A 24,674-nucleotide genomic window follows, 5' to 3' on the forward strand; every position below is an offset into this window, starting at 1 on the left:
TTAAAGGAAGCTTGCGTTCTACACCGGATGACCTGGGGAGAGCCAGCAGGCGGAAGGAGCTGGGGTCCTCCCTGCCCCTGCCAGAGGCTGCTTGGGGTGCAGGATGCTCCGGCAGTGGGGAGAGGCTGCCAGAGCCCCGCTGGCTCAGGTGGATGAGAGCTTCCTGCCTGCTCTCCCCCCCATCTCCCTCTCCTCGCACAGGGAGCAAGGTGTTGTCTGGTGCAGTAATTATAGGGTGCAGAGCGGGGGGGCCCCACTACCTGCATGTTGGGTTCAATGACAGCCCCTCACTTAGCAGCAATTACCAGTCAAGCCTGGAGGAGGGCTCCCTCTCCTCCTCCCCCACCCAGCCTGCCCAATCGCCTGGCCTCCAAGGCCAGACAGAGTCACCCCCAGCTTTGAGCCCTGGAAGCACCCATGCTGTCTGCAGCCATTGCGTCTCAGGGCTGCAGTGTCGCCATGGCAACTCAGTGCTTGCACAGGTTGAAGGAAGCTGAGGATGTGACTTGTCTCTCCAAGGCTGTGGCATCTGTCCCCACGAAGCCTCCAGCTCCAGGGCTTCTGCTGAGGAGGGGGGCAGGGAGGAGGTGCTGACCTCCAGGTTTGAGTTTTAAGTGCTTACATGCCCACCGCCTCTCCCAGGGGCCTCCAGTGGAAGGAAGGTTAATGCCCCCAGTATATGAGCATGTCTGCAGTCGGGGGGCGTGGTGGGGGTGAGAACAAGCTGGGGTTTGCCCGTGGGAGAAAGTTGAGACATCACGCTGGACCTAGAATACCTTCATCCTAATTCTGGTACCTCCTCTGTCAGGAGGGCTCAGGGGACCACCTCCATCTGTTTCTGCTCCGTTCTGCTGAGAAAAACCTCAACATTCCAGCGGCTTGAGAGCAGTTACGTGGCACCGAGAGAATTGTCTTCGTGGTACCGGCCACAGCCCGCTGCATCAGGCACTAGTGATGGACCGAGTGGGATCCCCACCTTGCAGTCCAGAGAGCCCAGATCATCCTTTTGGGTCGACAGCATTCAGTGAGCGCTGGCTGTGTGCCAGACACCACCGGCCCTGGGATGGAGACATTTGTCCTTGGAGAGACGGCAAATGGGGCCATCATTCCTTCCCGCCCAGGGAAGCGTTGAGGCGCAGGGGACGAAGGAAATGGGGAGGAGAACAGAGTGGACGTTCACTGGGCACCTCCTGGGCCTCTCACGTCGGTTATGTAATCGCTAACAACCCAGTGCCATAGGAATTGCTTGTACCTATTTCATAGCTGTGGAAACGAAGCTTGTGGACGTTAAGCACAATAGTGCCTAAGAACACAGCCTCAGCACTCCACTAGACCTGGGTTCACATCTCCCCTTGGCCCTGAGGTGAACTGTGCGTCTTGGGCATGTCGCTGACCCCCCTGAACCTGTGTCCTTTTTTATAAAGATGGAATGACTATATATATATATATATATATATATCTCCTGACGAAGCCGTTGTGAAGGTGAAGTGAAATCGTGTCTATAAAGCAGTTAGCACATACCAGGCACATAGTAATAACCATTCAGCAAATGTCAGCCAGCAGTGGGGAGGTGAGGTAACTTGCCTGGGAGACAAAGCAAGTGAGAGGAGCAAGCACTGGGGTCCTGGCCTTTTGAGGTCACCATCCCTGCTGCAATGCCTGGGACGGTGGACACTTCATACATATTTGTTTCATGAAGGAGTTTCCAATAGTAGAAACTAAAGTGAGGGTTTTTCTGGGTTCTGGGGACCAGTCTAACTTCTAAATGATTTGCTCTACAAGAAAAGTCTGTCCCTCACCACCACCCATCCCTGCCAGCCTCCAGCCTCCCAGCCATCCCCTTGAGCCTCCACCCTAACCACACAGCACCGACATCAGCCAGGCCCCTTTGACCTTGCTCTGTAGTAACCAGTTAGCTTGACCTCTGTTCCCATGGTTAGGTACCCAGAAGCGGGCCCACAGCCCTGGTCCTGCTGGCATCCTGCCAAAGGGTTCATCTTTTTCTCCTGGAAGTCTGATGAGAACTCTCCTGCTGGGACAACAGAGGGACAGAACAGAGAAGCAGGAGCAAATGCATTCAAATGCATTCAGTAAATGTTTCTGGAGCATCTACAACACGCCCTGCCCAGTGAGAGCTGCTGGAGGTACAGTAGGCCTGAAGACGCTGTTGCTGTCCTCAAGGAACTTCTGCAGGGCTTTTAAGTCTAATGGGTCCCCTGGGAAACATACTCAGAGGTAAAGATTAAAGTGTAAGATGTTTAGAATATGGTCTTGGGAAAAACACCTGTGGAAGGGAGGCAAAGGAGGCAGGTCTCGGCAGAGGGAGAAGTCGAGCTTCGAGGCAGTTCCGACAAAGGCCTCAGTCAACCCCGTGGGGAACTTTGGAGCTGGGATGACCCTTCAGAGTTGTCCCAAGTTGGGGTGAGAAATTCAGGCCTTTGCACTTCCACATTGATCTGTCTTGGAATTGGGCCTACCCTGGAAGGAGGCATGTTTTCTTCCAATCAAGACAATCTCCAAAGAGGGCTGACAGCTGAGGGCTGCCTTCCAGCCACGCTGGGGTAGTAAGTCTTTCATACCCAATGGGGCGATCTGAACAGCCCATCACAGCATCCAGCACACATAGGGTCCACAGTCTGGCTTCAGCGACGACCAGGGATCCCTGAAGAGGGAAGCAGCACCTGGCACATCTGGCACTTGCAAAAATATATCATTTTACTGGGGGAGGGTCCCTTGACCCCCAAAAGATTAAGAACCACTAGTCTAGGGAAAGCCAGACTTGTCCAAAACTTCAAAACATGATCAGAGATGCACACTATTGGTGCTCAGTGAATATGAGTGGGTGGATGGATGGGTGGATGGATGGTTGCCACGTAGAAGAATGCATGGGAGGCAGAGAGAAGGGAGCAACCAGTTCTGCCTGGGGCAGGAGAGCAAAGATTCCCAGGGGCAGCTGACCCGTTTGAAGTGAGACTTGAAGACTGAATAGGACTGGCCAGGCAGACAAAAGGAGATAGGCATACCAGACAGGGGCAAGAGCAGACGCAAAGACCCAGGTATGAGCGAACATGGGGATGGTGTGTTTCAGCACCGTAGGGATTAGTTCACCGTGGCTGGCCACAGGTGCACTTGGGTAAGAGGAGGGGTAGTGGACGTTTTCGCCTTTGAAAAGCCCACAGGTTCCAAGGAGGTATCCTGATGGGAATCGCTTCTTGAACAAGCAGGTATCTCCCCTCCCCCCACTAACACTTAACAATTGCCCCAGTCTCCAGGTGGGGGGAGGGGGAGGTCCTAAAGATAATCCCACACAAGTGAAAAGCATCTGGTTATCTACCACCTCCTTTCCCATCCTTCTTTGCTCCTGCAGTCCACTCCTGAGAGGTCAGTGTTGCCAGCCGCCCCACTTTCCAGAGGAGAAATGGGCTCCAGGGGCCAGGTGACTTGCCCAAGGTCACTCACCCCCCTGGCTCCCAAGCGCAGCCAGGAGCCCTCTCTGCAGACTCACGCCTCCCAGTGCCCTGTTTTCCACTTCTCTGCTCTGCAGCCCTCCGTTGGAATGCACACAGTCTCACCTGCCTCCTGGGATTCAGCCCCTCTGGTTAGTGGGGGCAGGGGACCAAGGGTCTGGCGGGGGATGGCGGGGTGGAGGGGGGTGCAGCATCCCCCTGGCCGTGTTTTGCTCTGGGAGGAATCCCCACTGAGCCAGAGCCTCCATCCCGTTCTAGGGCTACCCCATGAATCAACATGCCCCCGTGGTTAACTCAGTAATGCTTTTATTAATAGTTAATTATTCAGTGCACACTGGGGAAATGAGCCTCACTCAGGCCTTGTAAATTAAGGCAGTGATCTCGTGAAAGAAGCCAACGGGAGTTCGTTACCCACTCCCGTCGCTGCATCTCCTGGCTCTCCATTTAGCAATGCTAAATAATGGGGGGGGCTGGGGGGGCGAGTAGGGGACAGGGACCTTCTCCGGTGGAGGTGAGAAGGGGCAGATGAACATCCTCTGGTTTCCTCCGAGAGAAAGGGCTCAAGGAGGGTGTGGCGAAGGACCAGCTGGGAGATGTGATCCCGCACCGTGGCAGTTGTCATCGGCCTGCGTTCCTTGTCGCTGCTGGGTTCTCAGCGCGGCCCCCAGGGACTCGCGTCCAGGGCAGGGCCACCTGTCCCAGGTGTGGGACTCCCAGGCGGAGAGGAGCCCGTCTCAGACACTCCCGTCTCTGAGCCGCAGGCCTCCCTCCCCCACGCAGCCTTTCTCATTTCACCAGTGTCAGGCTTCCTGGGCGAGGTTTTTGTTGTGGCTGAAGCCAATTTCCCGTCCTGAATTTGCAGCTGAGCTGCATAAGGGGCTTGTTCTAACCTGGTTTGGCTTTTCTAAATTTAACTTTCTCCCATGTTTTGTTTCCCTGGCGACAGAAACCCCTCTTTATCTTCCTGGGAAATGAAAGCCAGCACCTGCTTTGAACCTACTGTGTGCCAGGGCCTGTCCCCCCGGTTTATGTTGACTCATTCTAACGTTCAGCTCTGTCTTTGGGACAGTGACTCCGCCTCCCTGGGTCTCCATTTCTTCATGTGAAAATGGAGATGTAATACTCCCTATGTCTGGAGTAATTGTGATGGTTAAATGAAGTAATAGATGTGAAGTACTTGGAACCCTGCTGAACACATAGTAAGTTCTCTCTAGGGGTCGCTGCTATTACTGTCTTCTTCACAGCTGCGCTGCCATTATACAGATGAGCAAAGTGAGGTTTTCAATCCACGCTTTGGCTTGTTCAAGGACTCTTGACCCAGAACTTCACGTTGCCAAAGCGCATCACTTTCCTTCCATGGAGGTAAAATGGGGAGCCGATCTCTTCTCCAGAAAAGCACATTGGCCAAGTCCCAGGAGCCAGGAAAGATGTGCCCTTCTGTCCCTGCATGCAATACAGAGCCTCACCAAGGCAGTCTGGGCTGAGACACTGGAGCACCGGGTCCAAACCCTGCCATACCTGCTAGCTGTCACATCGGCCCCTGCAGCCTCAGTTTCCACTTCGGGCAAAATGGGCTCCTGGTAGCACCTACCTCCTTGCATGGTCGTAAGGATTTCTGTTCGAAAGTGCCTGACACCTCGTAGCCTTCTTTGAGCACTCTCCGCACCTGGGATAACAAAAAACCTCCCCCGCCCCGGGTTGTTGGAGGAACCCTGGAGATGATGGGCGTCCATCTGCCGTCAAGCAGGAAGATATGAAACAGGTGAGCTTCTGGTGCTCCGCCAAGGCCACTCAAAGGCAGGGATTTTCAGAGAGCCTCTGGGGGTGAAACACTGCCCCCGTGGATGTGATGGTCTCTGGCCTGACGGGGGTTTTCCTGGGACAGGTGATGCAGAGGGTTGGGGACAGATGGCCTTCCCAAAACCCATGCCAGCTGTGAACTGCCTTGCAGGTAAAGGTCGGCTTCTCTGCTGTGACCTCCCCCTCCCCCAAACTGCTAGAGCCACACATGGGCAAAAAGTCTGGGGTGGGGATTGAGGAGTACGGCTCCAGGTTCATCTATAATATGTTGCATCAGATTTAAATGTCACTGCTGCAGGCGGCTGACCCGGGTTCCCACACAGTGGGCCGCGAGGGGCGCCTTCGCCACCTCTTCATCTTCCTGGCGGTAGCTGACCAAAGGGAGGGAGATTTGGTTTCTTAAAAAACTAAACACTTGTTGAGCACTCTGGCGTTGCCTGGGCAACAGCCGAGGGGGGAGAGAGAAGCAACTTATTGTTGAAAGTTATTCTTGCTCTATGTCAGAGGGTTGCTCTGAAAAGACCCGAGTTCTCCAAGCGTCCAGACTGGTCTCTCACTCAATCTCTCCCCTGGCCCGGCTGGCCGTGCAATCCCAGCTCCTGTCCTCCCTCAGCCCCCAACCCCACTTCCAGGTCCGGGGCTGTGGGAGGGGTCCTGGCCATGCTGGACATCAGGATCCTGGAGGCAAGGTCCCTCCATACTCTGTGCGTTCACCCCCAGGCCCAGGGGGCTCGTGGAATAAATGCACAAGCAACAGGCCGGCAAGGAGAATCCCTGCTGCCCCACCATGGGCTGCCTTTCCGGCACCCGACCTGGGATATGGACACAAGTGTGGCTCCGTGACTTAGGGGTCAGCTCACAGAAGTGCCTAAACTTGATCGGGGTGGAGGTGGGGGGAGTCCTGGCCATGTAATCCAGAGGTGGGCATCTTGGTCCTCAAGCCCAACCAGGGGCGAGACAAAGGTGACCTTGTGCCAGGTCATTGCTGGGGGGCCATGGCTGAGTGCAGCCGCCGGGATCCTTGGAGACAGTGTAAGTGGCACCCCGTGCCCCTCTACCCGTCTCGCGACACTGTTTCAGAATTGTTTACTCGCCTCTCTTCCCCACGAGACTGTCAGCTCCCTGACAGCAGAGCCGCATCTATTCATCTCTGTGTATTCTTGTAAGCTGCCGCAAATCCTTTCAGGAGCAAGGCAAATTCTGAAAATCCAGATGAGATGTACATATATTTTTAATTAGAACATGTTTACATAGTGAATACATACACATGATGCAAAATTCAAAGTTTAAAAGGCATGAATACCCATGTCTCCTGCTGCGCAGTCTCCTTGTATGGGGACAGCCATGGTTTCCAGCTTCCGATGTATCCTTCCAGAGATATTCCACTCATATAGAAGCAGATGGGCATCAAATAAAATATATTAGTCACATCTCTAGCTCCTGTGTCTAGCACAGGGCCCAGTCTATGGTAGATGCTTGATAAAAGTTTGTCTGATAGATGAACACACAAACAGGTGATGCATGGATGGATGGATGGGTAGATGGATGGATGGGTGCCGCCCTTGTACTGTGAGTTCCCTTTTCACCCAGATGTCTGGGTTCCCCAACAGGGAGTTCCTTGAGAGAAAGATGGAGGCCCAGCATCAGACACGTTCGGTCTGAGGGTCCGTGTTCTTCAGATGGAGACATTTAATAGGCAGTTGGACTGTGCTTGTATCAGGGAGGAGTCTTATTCAACCGCGAATAACAGGGATCCAACTACAATGGTTTGAGTCCATAAAGGTTTTCTTTTCCTCGTGATGAGAAGTTTATAGGGGTTCGGCCCTCAAGGATACCAGAGTTGAGGTCACTGTGATGTCCTTGACCTTTCTCTCGTGGTCTCAAAACTGTTGGGGGAGGGGGCTCCAACCATCATATCCAAGTTACAGGGAGGAAGAAGAGGGGCAAAAGGATGCTTCCACTTCCTATAGGAAACCTGTTCCTGGAGGCCCCACCAAATGACTTCTAATCATATGTCCACGGCAACCCTTAGCAGCAAAGGAGGCTGGGATGTGTGGCTTTTAAGATGGGCATGTTACTCCCCCAGATAATGTTGGGGATCTATTAGCAAGGAAGAAGAGGGAGCTGGATAGAGTAGGCGACTCACAGCCCCTGCCACCCCTGCCCAGGGTGGAGACTCTGGGCCCCGGGAATGGACACAGCAGGAAGGCGCATCCCAGAAAAGAGCACAAACTAAAGCACAGAGGTCTACATCCTGTGGACTCTCGCCTCAAATATCTCCGAATAGTCCCACTTCTCGTGCCCCTGGTCCTGGCCACCGTCATCACCTGGGGGACTGCAGCAGCCTGGCCCCTGGTCTCCCCACTCCCTCTCTGACCCCATGCTCAGCGCTCCGTTTCCTGCCCAGCATCCACAGTGACCCCTGCGTCCATAAATCAGAATGCATGGCTCCCTGCTTAACTCCCAGCAGCAGCCTGACTTGGAATGAAACCCCAGGTCCTCACCCAGGCCCTCACGGCCTTCCTTGACATGGCCCCTGCGCTCCCCGTCCTCTCCCACCATCAGTCACTTTGCTCCATCCGCACCCCCTCCCGCTGCTGAGCCCTTCTCTTGCCCCCGAGGCCCGGAGTGAATTTCACTCCGATCCTTCCCGTGGCAGCTTCTCTGCCTCCTTCAGGTTGCCACTCATATATCACTACCCCAGAGACCGTCCCCCCAGCCCCACCCCTCTTCTACCTACCCGCCTCTCCTCGCCATCACTCTCTACTCCAGGACTTAACCCATTTGGGGCCACGGACCCCTGGGCCTCTGGAGAAGCCTATGGACCCCTTCCCAGAATAATGTTTTTAAATACATAGAAGATATGTAGAATTACAAAGGAAGCCAATTATATTGAAATGCTGTTTTCAAAATATTTACAAAACAAATGTGTGATACAGCACTATAGGTGCATCTGTATTAACGCATTAGATAACAAGATCTAGCAGCACCTCTATTAACTCCCACGAACTTGAGGCAGTGATGAGTGTCAATGATATTTTGAAACGTCTGCAACCACTGTAATGTAATAGGAAAGATCTGATTTCTGCTGGTGACAGTCACAGGCATTGCCAATACTACACAGTGTGTTGCCAACACTTTCAATTGAGGAGAAATGCTATATTTCAGTGAATTTAGTGAAATAAAAATGTAAATTTTCGCCCTTTGATTTCACTGACCCCCCCCTGTGTTCTGTCTGTAGCTCCCTCGGAGGAGTCTGGTTGGTTTGGGTTTTGGTTTTCTTGAAAGCCCCTTTCTCTGCCTGACATTACACATTTATCTGTTAACTTGTTTACTGTCAGTTCCGCCCAAGAGGGCAGGGATTTTATCTCTTCTGTTCTCTGCTGTATCTTCAGAACCTAGAACACTGCCAGGCACGTAAGTAATCAATAAGTATATATTTTTAAATAAATGAACAAGCAAGGGATGAGGCTGGAGAGACAGGGAGGCTGGAGGCAGATCTGGGGGGCCTTGAATGCCACACTCAGGAGCATGGCTGTGACCGGCAGTGATGGACTCACCCTGGGAGGGAGGCAGGGCCTCGGAGAGATCACTGTCCCATGGCAGCTGGGCTGACAGTTGGGATGACTGGGGAGGTGAGAGATGGCCGAGGCCGCCTTCCAGAGGCAGCTTTCTGAGGGAGGCTTGGGCATCAACCACTTAGCATCGTTCGTGAATGTCGGCAGCCACTTCACCCCCTGCCTTCCTGCCTCCTCCTGCCGTCCCCCCCGCCACCCCGGATGTTAAACAGGAGCCCTGGAGAAGCCATGGTTTCTCAGTGTTTCCCGGGCAATAAAGATGTGCTAGACAACGGGACAGGGCCCACGGGGCTGAGGAGGCAGGCACGGGGGTGGGCGGGTGAGAAGAGGTCCCAAGGCAGCCACTGCGGGGCGGGGGTCCTGGTGTGTCAGACCCTGGGGTCAAGCTGTTGAAGGGTCACCCCTCCCAGACCGTGGCTGGCTATTCAGAACCAGGGATTTTACAGCAACCTGAAAATCCAGGGAAAGACCAAACTTCTGGAATCAGCCGGCCTTCGGCCACTTGTTCCTTAATTGCACACTGTTGAACAGGTCACATATATGCCCCACACCTCCCTCTCCACATCTCGGAATGGGGTGGGGTGAGGATTCAATGGGGAAAGTGATGGATCTAAAGCAGCCAGCTCAATGCCAGGTGCACAACGGTTGCCTTTGTCACTGTTAACCCCTCTACTGCTAGTATTCCTTAACAATCCACTTTATCACCCTGCCCATAAAGGGAGGGGGAGGATGGCGGAAGGTTACCAGAGGAAACAAGTCAGTAGTGGAGAGAAAAAGCAAGTTCTGGAGTCAAACAGATCTGAGTTCAAATCCAGCTGTGTGACTTTGGGTAAGGCGCATCACCTCTCTGAACCTCAGTTTTCTCATTCAGAAAACAAGGATGGTACCTTCCTCTCATGGTGCGGTGAGGATTACTGGACGCGGATGCTGTGTGGAGGTAAGCGCTCAATCAGCAGGGCCGCTGAATATGTGATCACAGCCCCAGCCCTGTGCCGGGTGAGGATGAGACAGACAATGGTAATAAGCCCCTGCTTTTTTGTCAAGAGGTCTACACTTTCGAAAGCACTCTTTCCCATCCATCATTTCATTGGAGCCTCGCTTCAGCACCTCAGGATGAACAGGACTGAGAGTTTGATCCACATTTGACAAACGGGGACACAAGAGCTCAAGCGGCGTTGCACTCAGGGGAGCAATCTGCTCAAATGTCACACAGCCGGTGAGATTCTGGGATGGACACGAAGCCAGGCATCTCAACTCCCGTCTCTTTTCAGATCAGCCGCTTAGGTATTCATCCACTCAACAGACAGTCCCTGAGCTAAGCTCCAGCAATAAGGCAGTAAATGGGCAGACACGACTTCCGCCCTCGAGGAACTTGGAGCCTGGTGGCTCAGGACACAGAGACCTTTTCCGAGACTGCACCAATCACAGGGAAGACCCAGTTCTGCTCAGAGACCGCAGATCGGGATGCACCCTGAGTTCAGAGTCATGGCTTTTGTGCCCACCTTGGGCAGTGAGCAGGCCAGGAACAGAAGATTTCTCTACCCTCAGGGATGAAATCCACTCGTTAATAAGCCCAGATACTGGGAATTCCCTGGTGGTCCTGCTTCCAGGGCAGGTTCGATCCTTGGTCGGGGAACTAAGCTCCTGCAAGCTGCACAGCACGGCCAAAAATAAATACATAAATAAAAGCCCAGAGATTTGCACCAGGATCCCAGCCTGAACAAGAGTCCTAAAATAAAGGTTTCCATAGCCAGATGCGTTCAGAAAAGCTACACATCTCCCACCCTCTCTGAGAGTCACACTGCTTTGGCACGTACTACACCCTGGAAAGTCCTGCAGAAAAGAACCCTGTTTAACACGATGCTTCCCAAACGTGCTTAACCACGTGAACAGTTTTTTTTCAAGCCACACCTACTAACTTGGGAATTAGGAACAGGGCAGCGGAAAGAGCACAGGGTCTAGAGCCAGTTACTTGGGTTTGAAGCCAAGCCTTAGATGCGATTAGCACTTGGTAAACTGTGGAAACATTATAACCCAGGAGAGGGGACGTGACTTGCCCGAGGTCACTCAGCATCAGACCTACAATCCAGGTCTCCACACATATGAGAGGCGTCCTTAGGGCATGTGCCACGTTGCTTCCCCTCTGACAGGGGCGGCCCTGACAGCCTGCTGGGTGGGTGTTATTTAGGTCTACTTGTCCATGCAGTGCCTTTGTACAGATTACAGAAAGGTGCCTCCTTCTCCTGGATCCACAGAATTCCACATGAGGGCACATGGATGGATAAAGCATTGCATGGACTGAATTTTAGCCGCAACTTGCTTCCTTGGCCAACTATCCTTGTGTAGGTTACAACCTGTGCAACTGTACATGGCAACGCTTACTAGCCTCTTTCTCCTCATTCCTCTTCACTCCTTCCACCCTGGTCCCCTTCGTGGGAACTGCACCCTCCCCTTAGGGTGCTGGGTTGAGGCTGGGTGGGAAAGCCCAGTTGTTGGGCTGCACTTCCCACGCTCCAAAGTAGCATCGCCAAAGATGCTGACTCAGCAAACTTTAATTTATTGCACAGGCCAGGGGTGCGCGTGAAGCAATTAGTGAAATAATGGTTACGTCGCACTAAAAATTATTTATAGAGTCACTGTGCACACAGCTGTGATTAAATTAGACAACCAAGGGGACTTTAACTGCCAACGGAGCCGGCATCCAAGGCCTCGGGCTCCAGCTGGCTGGGGATGGGGTGGGGTCACTTCTCCTGTCCAGTCACCCCCTGCCGGGCAGGTGAGCCAACCATGACCCAGGCAGGGATGAGGAGGGTCTTCATGGGCAGGGGTGTGGAGAGCCATCTCCGTCCCGGATGTCCTGAGCTGCCAGGACATTTGAACATGAACAAGTCAGGGGCTTTCACATACCTGAGACTTAGCAGTCCCTGAAACTCTTTCAAAGAGAGTCTTCTGCGGACCCCCAATGACTGAAAGGAAGGTGGTCTGGGTGAATTAGAAAAGATGGGCCTGGAGACCTATGGGCTTGACGTTGACCCCAACTGTGGGCCCTGAGAGCACAGAGCCAAGCTGGAAACCAGAGATCAATCCAGCCCTCTCTTTTTACAGGTGGCAAATGTGAGGGCCAGAGATTTCATCTCCCATGTTCTCCCCACAGTGTCAGAGACCTTTGTTCCAGCCCTGGGTCCTGGGTAAGCCTTCACCCCAATCCGTGTACCCCGTGAGAGTTAGTGTTGGACACAGAGCTTCTACAGGAGGGAACAGGTATTTTGAGCACCTATGGCATACCGGACACTGTCTGTATTTATATTTATTGCTGATTCATGTTTATCTTTATATTCTTATTTAGCTCCTTGCAACATTCCTGTCAAGTAAGCAATCTTGTCCCTCTTTACAGATGCAGAATCTGAGGTTCAGAGAGGTAAAGATATTTGCCCACAGCCACACAGCAAGGGAAGGGCAGAGCCATTTGCTTAAGGTCCATCAAACTCCAATGATGGAGCATTGTGGTGCTTTGAGTATTTTGCGGGGTGTCTCCTGGGTGCGGGGTGTGATGCTGAAAAGTCATAACAGGGTTTCCTTTACACTGGACACAAGACATGCATCATCTTGTTTCATCAGCAGCCCCTTGGGTGCACATGGGGAAACTGAGTCACAGAGCACTCCATAAAGGGCCCCCTGATGCCAAGACTGTGAGCATTGGGGTTTGTGTTCATCAACAGCCCTCCACCTCTTGCTGAGATGCAGTCGGTACACCGTGTAGGAGCCACAGATCTTTGCCCAAAGGCTGGAGCTACCTGTGCAATTCCGGGATTCTCTCAGGGGGCTGAGGGTGCTGGTAGCCTAAGGGGTGGCAGCCAGGGCCAGGAGTGTGGGTTGCAGTCAGGAGACCCTGAATCCCAGTCTGACACCAACCCAAGCCCCACATCCCTGCGGCTTCTTTCCCTCTCCATCTGAGCTAAAGATGGATGCGGAGCATTTCACAAGAGCTCTGGCCACAGTCATCTTTTAGCAGCCCGTGTCCTTTCTGAAACTCACTGGTCCTCCCTCCAAATAAGCTGCTGGAGGTGCAGATCAGTGGGGTGACGGAGCAGGGCCCTGAGGCTCAAATCTCCCTCCCACTCCTCCTCCCTTCCAGGGCCTCCCCAGCCCCTCCCCACTCCTCTCTCCCTCACAATTCCCTGGAAAGCAGGACCAGCTCGCTCTCCTGATGTCTCCTGCCCAGGGGCACACGCTCACGGATCTGCAGGAACCCCACGCCTGGGACCCCAAAGGAGGAGGGCTACGTGGAGTGAGGACGGAGAATTGAGAGAGGAGCTGGATGACCCTGGTGCTCCCAAGCTTCGGGCAGGTCCCCCCACAGGGAGGAACCTCTGACAGCATAGGACACATTGTCCTAGGGAGCCAGCGTGGCTCCTCGTCCAAGTCAGGGCTGGCCTCTGGATTCGCCTGGCTGCGCACGGTGTCCGGTCCCCTCTCCCGGGCCTGTCCTGACGCCGGAGGCTGCTGTCTCCGCCGGCCACTTAGCATGCAGGCCGGCTTGTGCAGGCTGCAGCAACCAAATGAGATTAGCTTGCCCGCTAAAGCAAGTCCCCACTTGCGCCACCCACGGCCCTGCGCGACCCCCAGCTGTTCTGCTGAGCCTCCCACGGCCTGGCGGGCCCAGCCTGGCCTCTGGCACCTCGCCCCCCACCCCACCCCATGCCCCATGGAATTCGGGCCAGCCAGGGGCAGGTCTAAGAGGATGAAGGATCCTGCCCAACTTTATAGCCCTGCTTCCTCTCTCTCAATAGCCCTTCTGGAGTCAGCTGGGGGAGGGGGGCAGGCAGAGGGAGACAAACAGGATTAAGGATGCTTCCTTGCTTTGTATCCCTGGCCAATTCTCCATCAGACCTCCTGGGGGGAGTGGATAGGAGATCCCAGCCACATCTCCTCCCATTAAAGCCCCGAGTGGGGGTAGGAGCAGCCGGGAGTGGGGAGCGAGCAGAGGAGGGGTCCAGTCCAGCTGCACTCCCTCTACCTCTGCTCCCCTGGGCCACTGGGAATCAAGCGTGAAAGTCTGGCCCAGCCCTGGGCCTCCCTGACCGTTCTCCTGGCCAGGGAAGGAAGAAGGACCCAGCTCAGCCACTCAGCCCTAGTCTAGCTGGAGTCCCTGCCCCCTGGGCCCCAGGAAGCTTCCAGGGGTCTGTGAAGGAAACTGGGGGAAGCCTGGGTTCCCAACCAGGCCCCCTGGGAGAGGTGAGAGATGCCTTTGATGTCAGGACTTGATGTCAGGGTGATGTCAGGGTGGAGGTGTCTCTTGAAGGGTTGAGGGTGTGGCAGGGATGGCCCCGCCCAGGGCTCCTGCTCTGCCTCTGACCATGGCCCAGGCTCACCTGGCTCTCTGCAACCATCTTCCTCCCTCTTCCCATCTCTCCCTGTTCTCCATCTCACAGGCTACTTGCCCAGCCAGGAGTAACCCGCTCCTGGGTCCGCTCCTGAGTCCACTCCGGTGGTCCTGAGCTACCCTGGGGCTTCCTGCCTGGCTGGGGGCCCATTGCGCTGCTCCCCTTAAGGTCTGAGACTGGCACCTGAGATTGCAGAGGATGGCAAGTCCCTACCGCCTCCCCCATCTACCTAGCCAGCCCAGGTGGATCCAGTTCCCAGCACACACCTCTCCCCTGCCCACCCCGCCTCCCTGCCCCTCCCCCTCCCTCTCATTTCCCAACTTTTCCCACCCCCTCAGCAGATCGGGCAGCCAGCTCGCACCCTGCACACTTCAACTTGCACTTATTTCTACCCATCTCATTGTGCAAATCATCAAACCTCTCCGAGCCTCAGTCTCCCCATCTGCAGAATGGGGGTGACCCCTACTATCTCAAGGGCTGCTGTGGGGCCCAAGTTAGATCACAACTGCGCACGCCCATGTGAATCATGGAGGCATCTGAGGGATTTTGCATCCTAGGTGACTGGGAATCCCCGTGCCTTCTGGGTTTGCTCCTTTTGCCCACAAAAGTCTCTCTAGGCCCTCGCCCCAGCCATGCGGATGCTCCTCAGCCTGGTTCAGTGAGCACGGCCCCTCTGTGTTGGGGAACAGGGGTCCCTTCCAGCCTCTGGTCCTGGGCAGAGGGAGCCGGGAGCCTCGGGATGCAGCGTTGCAGAGGCAGGAGGGTGTGGATTAGAAAACCATCACAGAAATGACTTTCTTATCATGCCACGACCTGAATTGACAGGACCAACTCTGGAAATGAAATTGCCTCCCCCCTCCCCCGCCGCCCGTCCCCGCCCCTTCCCTGGGCTCCTGGTTCTTTCCACTCTCCAGCCCGCACCTCTGGAGGCCCTGCCGGTAGAGACCCAGAGACAGAGATATGAGAGAGAAGCAAAGGTAGAGGGGAAAGTGGGGTGGGCAGGGACCCCACGCCCCTGGGGGGCCACGCGCCAGAGGTCGAAACAAGGAAGAGATGGGAGAAGAGAGGGTAGCGTGGGACGTCAGCACAGAAGAGGGTGCGCCCCTCCCTTCTCACTTCTCCACCTGCCCCTGCACCCAGCTGGAGGGCCGGGGCCCTCTCCTTCCTGCTGGCCCGGGGCAGTGCTCTGGTGACCGGGGCAGAACCCTGGGCTGGAGCCCATGGGTGCTTGGAAGCAGCCCCAGTGAGTTCCTGGCAGAGCCCCTGCTGCAGGTGGTGGGGAACGGGCCGCGGGTGGCCAGGGGCAGTCAGCTGTGCAATCAGGCGGGCGCTCACCACAGCCAGCCCCAGGCACGAGGTAAGCAGGGTGGGGCCGAGCGGAGGGCGGGCCTGGCTCCAGGTGCTGCCTGGGCAGGGGGCTGGGACCCAGTATATAACCCTCTATAGCCCCCATGGTACCTACCAGCCCAGCCCCCAGGCCTGATGGCAAGCCGGAAGCTAAATGTTGCCACCTCCCAGCTGAGCTGGTCTGGCTCCCCCTTCCCAAGATAGCATCTCCATCTAGAGCCTGAAAGTATAGGACTCTCTCATTCACTGGCACCTTGGCCTTCAGCCAGGTTGTGGTCCCCTCTCTCACATCCATCCCTCTCTCCTCAGCCCCTGCTCACCCCCTCCCATCTCCCCCTCTCCCATGTATCCACCCATCACTGGTCTGGTGCAGACTGCCTGCCAGTAGGCAGTCACAGGGGCCAGGGAGGACTGCATCCCAGGATCATGTGGTCCCAGACCTTCCCCCACTCAGCCCACTCCTCCTCCACACAAACACACACACACACACACACACACACACACACACACGCACACACACATCTTTTTTTCAGAATGTGTTGTTGAATCTCAAGTTCATGCATTATCAACTCCAGACACCTCTTAATCCAAGCCCCATTTTACAGGTGGGGAAACCAAGGCCTGGGGATGGAGTGGACTTGTCCAAAGTCACACGACAAGGAAATCCCTCTGTGCCCAGCCAGTCCTTCTCTCCCAGGAGGTCCCCCCGTAGAAGCCCCCACTGGCCTCAAGACTCACTTCCCAGACTTTCCCGGTCCTCCTAGCTTCCCTGCTCACCTGGGCCTCCCAGGCCTGGCCAATTGCAGGGCCCCAAAGTTAATAAATCAAGGTGACTTTGGGGACAAGAATCGGCCTCTTTCTCCCTTGTCCCTCCCATTTACATAATCCTGGCTGGCAATATGATAATGATGTTTGTTAAAGACAGAGCACAATAAATTAATACCGTTAAGTTGTTGCTACAAAATGCAAAGTAGGTAATTTACTGCCAGGGAGGAACGGAGCCTTTAAATTGTAATGGATTAACTTTCCCAGCAGCAAACGTGTCCCCCGAGGGAGGGAGTTGGGGAGGCAGGGGTGGAGCTGGGTTGATGGTGGGGGGGCCCCCCTGATTGCTGCCCAGGATCTGGGCCTCAGGTGTCCAGGCCCCGATCTGAGGTCTCCACTGGATGTCAACCCCTTCCCCACTGTACAGAAGGGGAAACTGAGGCCTGCACGAGGCAGGGAGCTGTAGAAGCCCACGGGGAGACAGTGGTGGTGATCAGGGACTTCCTGTGACAACCCACACCCCTCTAGAGAGGAAGGCTGCAGATGCCGCATTTGTGGGACCCTCAGGAGGAGCCCCTGTTACAGACCACCCTTTCTTGAGGGTGACTAGAGCAGTCCCCACAGGCCTGGTCCAGCCCCAAAGGTGACTGAGCCCCCAGCCCAGCGGAGGCCTCAGCCCCAGAGGCAGTTGTGGCCCAGGCGCCAGCTTCTCCCTCCCAGGGTCCACACCATGGAAAGCAGGGAAGGATGGGGTTTCCTTAGGGCTGAGGAGGTGGGAGAAGGGGAAGGGTGCACCAGGAACTGAGGGTCAGACCCTGGCCTGATGCCCTGCCCCGCTCCCCGCAAACACTGCCCTTAGGCCCTGGGAAGGGAGGGGGCTCGAGAAGGAGGAGGGGAGGGGGAATCATGAGGGGAGCAGTTATTTCTGTCAGTGGGGGAGGGGAGGGAGTGGGAGATGCTGGCAGGCCAGCTGAGAGGCCAGTGTGAACTGGGCCCACACCAGCACCTCTCAGGGGCAGCCCCTCCTTTAAGGCTCAGGCAGCTCCTCCGTCCCCAGGAGAATCGCTGCAGCCCCAGCTCAGGGCAGGCCGCTGGGCGGTCTCACGGACCCCGGCAGAATTCTAATTTCCCATTTATCTCTGCAGCTTCTCCAGCTATATTAAAGGGGTGACGCTCTGCAGGAGGCTCCCAGACTAATTGGATTTGGACTTCCTCTCACTCCTGGGCGAGGGAAGGTGTGGGAGGGGGACGGGGCAGCTCCCACTTGGGGAGGGATGCTGGGGACCTGGGCTGGAGCTGGACTCAACGTGGGTGGCTGCGATCCTGGAGTCCAGACCCCTGGTTATATCCCGACTGCTGTGTGGCCTTGAGCAAGCCTCTGCCCCTCATCTGAGATGATGACGATGATGATGACAATAATAACAACCGCAGCAACAACAACCATCACTTACACAGCATTTCCTAGGTACCAGGCCCTGTTCAAAGTGCTCTGTATGACAGCACGCCTCCAGTCTCAACAATAGCCCGGTGCGCTAAGTATGTTCCATTGTACAGATGAATAAACAGAGGCATTCAGTAACCTCCCCAGAATCTGGATAGTACCCACAATGAATATTTCATGTTTGTCACATGCCTGGAGTCCCAAGTTTAAAAGCCCAGTTACACCTAAATAAACCAGGGTTGGGGTGGGGGGTGCTCCCTGTGCCCATTTTGCAGATGGGGAAATGGAGGTCTGGTCCACAGCTGCTTTTAGCTTTAGGATTATGTCACTCTCATGAAGGCTCCCTTTCATTCCCTCCCAGGGTTCAGGGCTGGCCTTTCCAGGGTAGAAGGCTGGGTTTTCACATGGTATATTCAGTGCCAGTGTCTGAGGTAGGGCAGGGGTCCATGTGCCCAGCACCTGCTCTCCCTCCATCCATCCTACCTCTCTCCTTCCCTGGACTCAGGTCTCAATCCTAGTATTCTCTAGGCCTGCTCAGGCCCCTTGTCCCACACAAGAGCTGAGTTGGAGGGAGGGCCTCACCTCCTGAGCACAAATTCATTCCCAGATGAAACCCAGAGGCAAATCACACCCCTCTGCAGGTCCAGAGTGGAAGGATGAAGAGGTGAGAGCGCCAAACTCCACTGGATCCTGTTCCCTAGTGACCCTAGAATGAGGTCCTTTACGCGAGTTACCTCATCTCGTCTTTAAGCCAGTCCCATAAGCCATGCCACTCACTCACCCATTTTACAGACAAAAAAACAGAGGCTCTTGTGAAGTACTCTGTGCAAGGTCTTATGGTGAGGACCTGGTTGAGCTGGGATTCAGACCAAGTTTGTCTGAATCCAGAAGCTGAGCTCTTCACAGCACGCTTTCCCACGCAGGGGGAGTCAGGACTCGGAAATTCCAGCGACGGAGGCCCTGCAACCAGGGCCGGAGAACAGGACTCCAGTGGAAGGAGCCCTGGGCTGGGAACCAGGGGACCTGGGTTGACATCTCTACTTGGCCCCAGACTCACTGTGTGATACTTTACTTCTCAGTTCAATGACAAAAATGGAGATAATAATAGTGCCTACCTAATGGGGTGTTTGTATCACAGGGACTGTTAAAAAAACAAAGCACTTATCACAGTGCCTGACCCGTAGTAGGTGCAGGATCAAAGCTAGCCATCACTTCCATCATGAATTCGTTTCCATCATGAATTCACACCAGCCTCCCAAGACTGAGAAGCACGTGGGAAAGAGCTTTGCCTGCTCCACAGTCTCAGAGATTGTCAGTGCTGGAAGCATCAAGTTCTAGGCCCTATGTGTCAGATAGGGAAACTAAGGCCCAGGGTTGCAACAAGCGAGATAGGGAAACTAAGGCCCAGGACTCAACCCTAGGGCTCCTGGTGGCTTCCCTGCTCCAGCCAGGGGGACGGTTCTTTTTCCATTCTCCTTTTGCCCTGTGTGCCCGCATCTGTCTGTCCAGGCATCCCTCCTGTAGGAGGCCAGCTGGATGGCTGACCCTGGCAGCCCTTTTTAGTCCAGCCACGCTGGCAGGAACCTACCCGAATAAATGCAAAGAGAGCCCCCTCTGGAGGTGCTCTTGCTGTGTCCCCGTCCAAATGTAATTTTGCCAGGGCCTTGATAAATCTTCTTGTGGCCTCCACCCGGCCTGAGACATAGATTTCATCTTATTGAGAGGTGACACTTCTGCCCTTTGGTACCAGCTATCGATTGCAGGTGGCACCCGGAGGGGAGAGCGATGAAGAACCAGGTCCTGGTAAACACTCTTCTGCCCTCCATCCTTCCCTTAAACACCGTGGGGCCAGCCTACTTGAGACATGGTCACCTGCCCTTCCAGAACAAGTGCCGGCACCCCACTTCTATTCCCTGGCTCTCAGCATTTCCGTGCACACCTGCCTGACTTCCAACTGCCAACCTGAACCTCTTTACCTGAGATTTGCTCTGGCCTTTGGAGCCAGTTTGCTGCCCAGATGGCAGACTGGAAGAGCCATGGGACAATGTCCACGGAGTAGCTCTTAACTACTGACTCTTTGGGGGTTAGATACTCTGAAGTATGAGTTCTATGCTGGCTCCCAGAATTCCCCAGTGGGGTTAGGCTCCACTCCGCAGTGGTAATGGGCTTGACCATCCCACCTCATTGGCTGTCTCCCTTCCCCCCTCACTTGCCCACCCTCCTGCTTGTGTTTTCTGAGATGACCTCCCCAATCAACTACTTGACCTTGAATGCTTTCCTTTGGGTCTCTTTCTGCAAGAACCCAAACTTAGACACTCACCAAACATTTTTTAGCAGCTCAAGAGGTAATGCACTGTAGTCAGCAACGGAGATACGGGAGAGGTCTGACGTTTATTGAATGCCTACTATGTGCAGGGACACAAGAAACACGTGTGTTTCTTTCTCCTGGATCAATTATTCATGCAAGCTGAATGACGCCTCTGGAACGTTTTGTCCCAGTTTTACAGATGAGGAAACAGATGCTCAGAGAGGTGAAGTCACTTGCCTAAGGTCACACAGCCAGCAAACGAGAGTCAATGTCTAAACTCAGGCAGCCCACTCTCTTACCCACTAGACAGAGGTGTGAAATGAAGCCAGGATCCACTTCCAGGTATGACCAACAGTTCAGCTGGGAGAATTTCTCCCAAGGGCAGGGCAGGCAGCCTTCTGCAAGGCGCTAAGGACACCACAATAAAAAGACACAGTTCCTGCTCTCACAGGGGCTGGAGATCTGGTGGGGGAGATAGACGCATGAAAGACAATATGGCTGGGACCCCTCACAGAATGCACTGCAACATCTTCCCTGCAAGGTCTTCTTCCTATAGAATCTTGGGATATTTGTGGTAGCAGGCAGCTGAGAGATTGTGTACTTCAGCACTTTCATTTTATGGACGGGGCAACTGAAGCCCAAGAGAGACGGGGACTCGCCCAAGGCTGTCATTCAGGACCAGGGCTCTTGTATTTGAATTCTGCTGAGCCTCACCCCTCTAGCCCCGACCCCCGGCCCAGCCTGTGTCTTGGTCTTACCCTGCAATTCCCCAGCAGAGGATCCATCGTAAACAATTCGCAAAACTCAGAAGTCTCAACGTTAAAAAAAATAACAACAGGTGTTACTACATAAAGTGTTTAAATTTCTGTACAACCTAAGGAAAAAAATATACAGATGTAGGAGAAAATATTTGCATATAGCAGGTTCAGGGTTAATAACCTTAATAGACACAGAACTTTTACCAATCAATAAGGGAAAAACAGGCAATCGGAAAAAATAATGGACAAAAGATATGAGGAGGGGACACGAGTCTAAGGAGTCGATGCCAGAGCTCTGGACTTCTGAGGATCCCAAGAGTGGTAAAGCTGTTATAACTCGTCAAATAAATGCTTATTCATTATTAAAAGATCCATTTGTAGTGTGGGTCGCACATTACTGCTTGTTAAACCTGTTAACGTGCTGGGAGTCCTCCCAGCTGCCTTATTTACAGTTACAATCGCAGAAGAAGGTGGCCAAATGCCAGAGCCATGGCCCCAGTGTTGGGACCCACTCCCCGCCCCCCCACTCCCAGCCCTGTGCCTGTGGTCCCTCAGTCCCAAGCAAGGTGGCCTTCGAGTCAAGTTGCCTCTGCAGCCTGGATGGGGCACACCCAGGAGGAACATGGCTGGGGAGTCAGGACGCCTGCTCCTGCTCCTGACTGTGTGATCTGGACGTCAGTTTTCCTGTCTGTAAAATGGGTGGGTTGGCACCAATGATATCAGAGGTCACTCCAACGCTGAAGAGCCAACATTCGGGGGGAGGGGTGAGTGGCCGAGGGAGATTTGGCACCAACCATCTTCCCTGCCCCCACCTCTATGCAGAAGGGCAGACGCTGACCTAATCAACTGGAACTCAAGGAGTCCTTTTACGTGACTTAGGACAGAGATCCCACTTTACAGGTGGAAAGTCAGAGGCCCAGAGAAGAGCAGGGACTCATGTAAAGTTCCCCAGGCCCCCAGTCAGGAATAGAGCCCCAGTCCCTGGATTCCTCCTCTTTCTCCCTGAAAGGGAAGCAGAGGCCACAGACAGCTGTAGAGTTCTGCGGCTACCGGGAGTTCCCTGCCTCCCTGCCCTCGTCTCCCAGCCTCCTTCCCCTCCTCCCTGATTCCATGGAAATCCCTCCCCCAGGACCATAAGCATCCTTGCAGCAGGAGAGTCTTGTCAGGTGTCAGGCCAGCAGTGTCCCCCCAGCCAGCCGGGCTCCCTTTGTCTCTGCTCTGAAGACAAGCCCTGGCCCTGAGGGAGTGATGCGCCCTACACTGCCCGTGGCTATTAGCCACATGGCCCTTCAGATTAAGCATTGCCAGCTTCAGAAAGTCTCCAGAGCGGCACCTAAGTCCTGCTGAACACCTGCTCCGTTTCGTCGTGGGCTTGATATCCTTCATCTTGATGACTCCTCTTCCATCACTCTCAAAAGGAGTCAGTGTGTGCCCGGCGCTGGCGGTGAGGAGATCAGGACTTGGGGCCCGATTCTGCCGCTTCCTGTGTGACTCCAGGCAAGCCACGTAACCTCTCTGTGTTCTTCAGTAAACGGAGCTGTCATAAGGAAACATTTAGAGAATAAATGAAAGGTATTAGCACAGTACCTAGGACATGGGGGGAGGTCAATAAAAAGTTGCTGCTATTGTTATCTGAAAGATGGGATTAATAACATCTACCTGAGTGTGCTTGAGAGGAGGTAATGACACGATGGATCTAAAGCATATGGGAAAACATCAGGGGCTCATTTAGGACCATCCTGGGGCGAGACCAAAACTGGCGGCGGTGACTCAGGCAGAGATGCTCAGCTCGTGGACAAGGGGCTCCATCAGGGTGGCCCCGAATGCTCGCCAGGGAGATGACCACCTCCTCAGCTCCCACCTGGGGCTGACCCCAGCCCTGTCCAGCCTTGGGGTGTGATCCAAGCCGGGCACGCCAGCATCAAGCCTGGATGAGAATGTGGAGCCCAGGAAGACACACATGATCAATACTAAGCCAATCTACTACAAGATTATCCTGGCCTCTGATATCCAGTCGTAAAGAAAATCACTCAGCACGCTAGGGAGATGTGAAAAATGCCACGGATTACAGTTTGGGATGTTCCTAGTGAGAGTAAGTGAGTTCGGGATTGTTTCCTGCAGTAAATAATTCATCCACTTTAAAGTTCGTTTCTTCTTACCAGTGTCTCCCCTCCCTGCCTCTCCCGCCAGCTCCCTCTCAGGCTTGATTTCTCCAAGGCTCCCACCCCGCCTCTATCCAGGGCAACCCTGGACAGGAGCTCATTTGTATTATGAGCTCCTTGCAGCCAGCAAGGAGCTCATAATACAAATGTTTTGAGGCTGTTAATGACACTCATCATCATTCTCTGTTAATTAGTAACACTGGCAAGAAAAGCTTCTTTGTGACAGAGGCTGAGGACCACCCAGGCAGGAGAGCCTCGTTGGGGTAGCCATGGGGAACGCTGGAGCTATGCCGGGGAGCCAGGCATGGGGTAGGGCACCAAGGAGGGTCAGCTTGCTGGACCGAGGGTGGTCTGGCCAGAGACAGCTCCTACCATGAAGGACTCCTTCCTCTGCTCCTATCAGATGGCTTGAGGGGGGCCTGGGACCGGGCCAGGAGGCAGGAAAAGAGGTCTGGCTAGTGATGGCCCCTTCACCACAGCTATAAGCTCTTCACGGCCCTGAGTCAAAAGCATTTAAGAATGAATTTAATTACCAGGCGGCATGGGTGACGGGGGACGGATAGATTGGGAGTTTGGGATTGACATGTACACACTGCTGTATTTAAAATAGATAACCAACAAGGACCTACGGTATAGCACAGGGAACTCTGCTCAGTATTCTGTAATAACCTAAATGGGGAAAGAACTTGAAAAAGAGTAGATACATGTATATGTATAACTGAGTCACTTTGCTGTACCCCTGAAGCTAACACAACGTTGTTAATCAATTGTACTCCAAACTAAATTAAAAATTTTCTAAAAAGAATCCATTTAAGAATCAATTCTGAGACCTGGGGCTCAGAATTGGCCGATGGTGGGCACCTGTGTGGCATCTCTTAACACACCAGCAGCTGGGTCTCCAGCAGATGACCACTCAAGAAGCAGACCCCAGGGAGGTGCGAGGCATATGATCTCCGGGAACCCTTAGCTTGGCGTGCGGAGATGGAGGATAACAGCAAACATTTATGGAGACTTTACTGTGTGCTAAGAACTTACACAGATCCATTGATTCCTCTCAACATTCCCATGAAGTAGGTACTTTTTTGGGTTGGGGTTTGATTTTTTTAATTTTTTGATAGGTACTCTTTTTTATCCCCATTTTACAGATGAGAAACCTGAGGTACAGAACGATCAAGTAATTTGTCCACTGTCACAATAAGGCAGAACCAGTAGTGGACTCAGGGAACCTGGGTCCAAAGCTCACCTGTTTTTACCATAAAACGTCTAACGGGGAAGTAAAAAGACAGCTTTGGTTCATTGGGAACCATAGGGTACATTGGGGGCTGCAGGAGCACAGAGGAGGCACGCCATGCAGTCTGGGGTGATCAGCGAAGGCTTCCATGAGGAGGTGAGGTCTGAGAGAGCCTTGAGGGGTACATAGGAGTTCACTAGGGGAACTGGAGGTGGAAAGGAATTCCAAAAGGAGAGGGCATCATGAGCAAAGCAAGGAGAAAAGAAAGGGCAGAATTCAAGTGGTCTAGTGATGTCTGAGGATAAGGAGTGAGGTGCGGAGCCGTGAGAAACCAAGCTGAGGACCCTGGAGGTGCTGGATGCTATGCAGAGCAGGGAGAGCAGCGGAGAAGAGCTGACTTTAGGATGAAGGGAGGCGTTGTAGGGAGAGACAC

The 24,674-nt window shown here is 54.1% G+C and overlaps 1 long non-coding RNA gene across 1 annotated transcript; it reads left to right on the forward strand.

Moving 5' to 3' along the window:
* The first annotated feature begins 4,691 nt into the window (after positions 1-4,691).
* LOC132505972 (uncharacterized) lies at positions 4,692-10,675 on the forward strand. Its single transcript, XR_009535662.1, has 3 exons — positions 4,692-5,229; positions 8,609-9,782; positions 9,890-10,675. It is a non-coding gene; the product is annotated as an uncharacterized LOC132505972 (long non-coding RNA).
* The last annotated feature ends 13,999 nt before the right edge of the window (positions 10,676-24,674 follow it).

Source organism: Lagenorhynchus albirostris, chromosome 15 (genome assembly GCF_949774975.1).
Source record: "Lagenorhynchus albirostris chromosome 15, mLagAlb1.1, whole genome shotgun sequence".
Lineage (NCBI taxonomy): Eukaryota > Metazoa > Chordata > Mammalia > Artiodactyla > Delphinidae > Lagenorhynchus > Lagenorhynchus albirostris.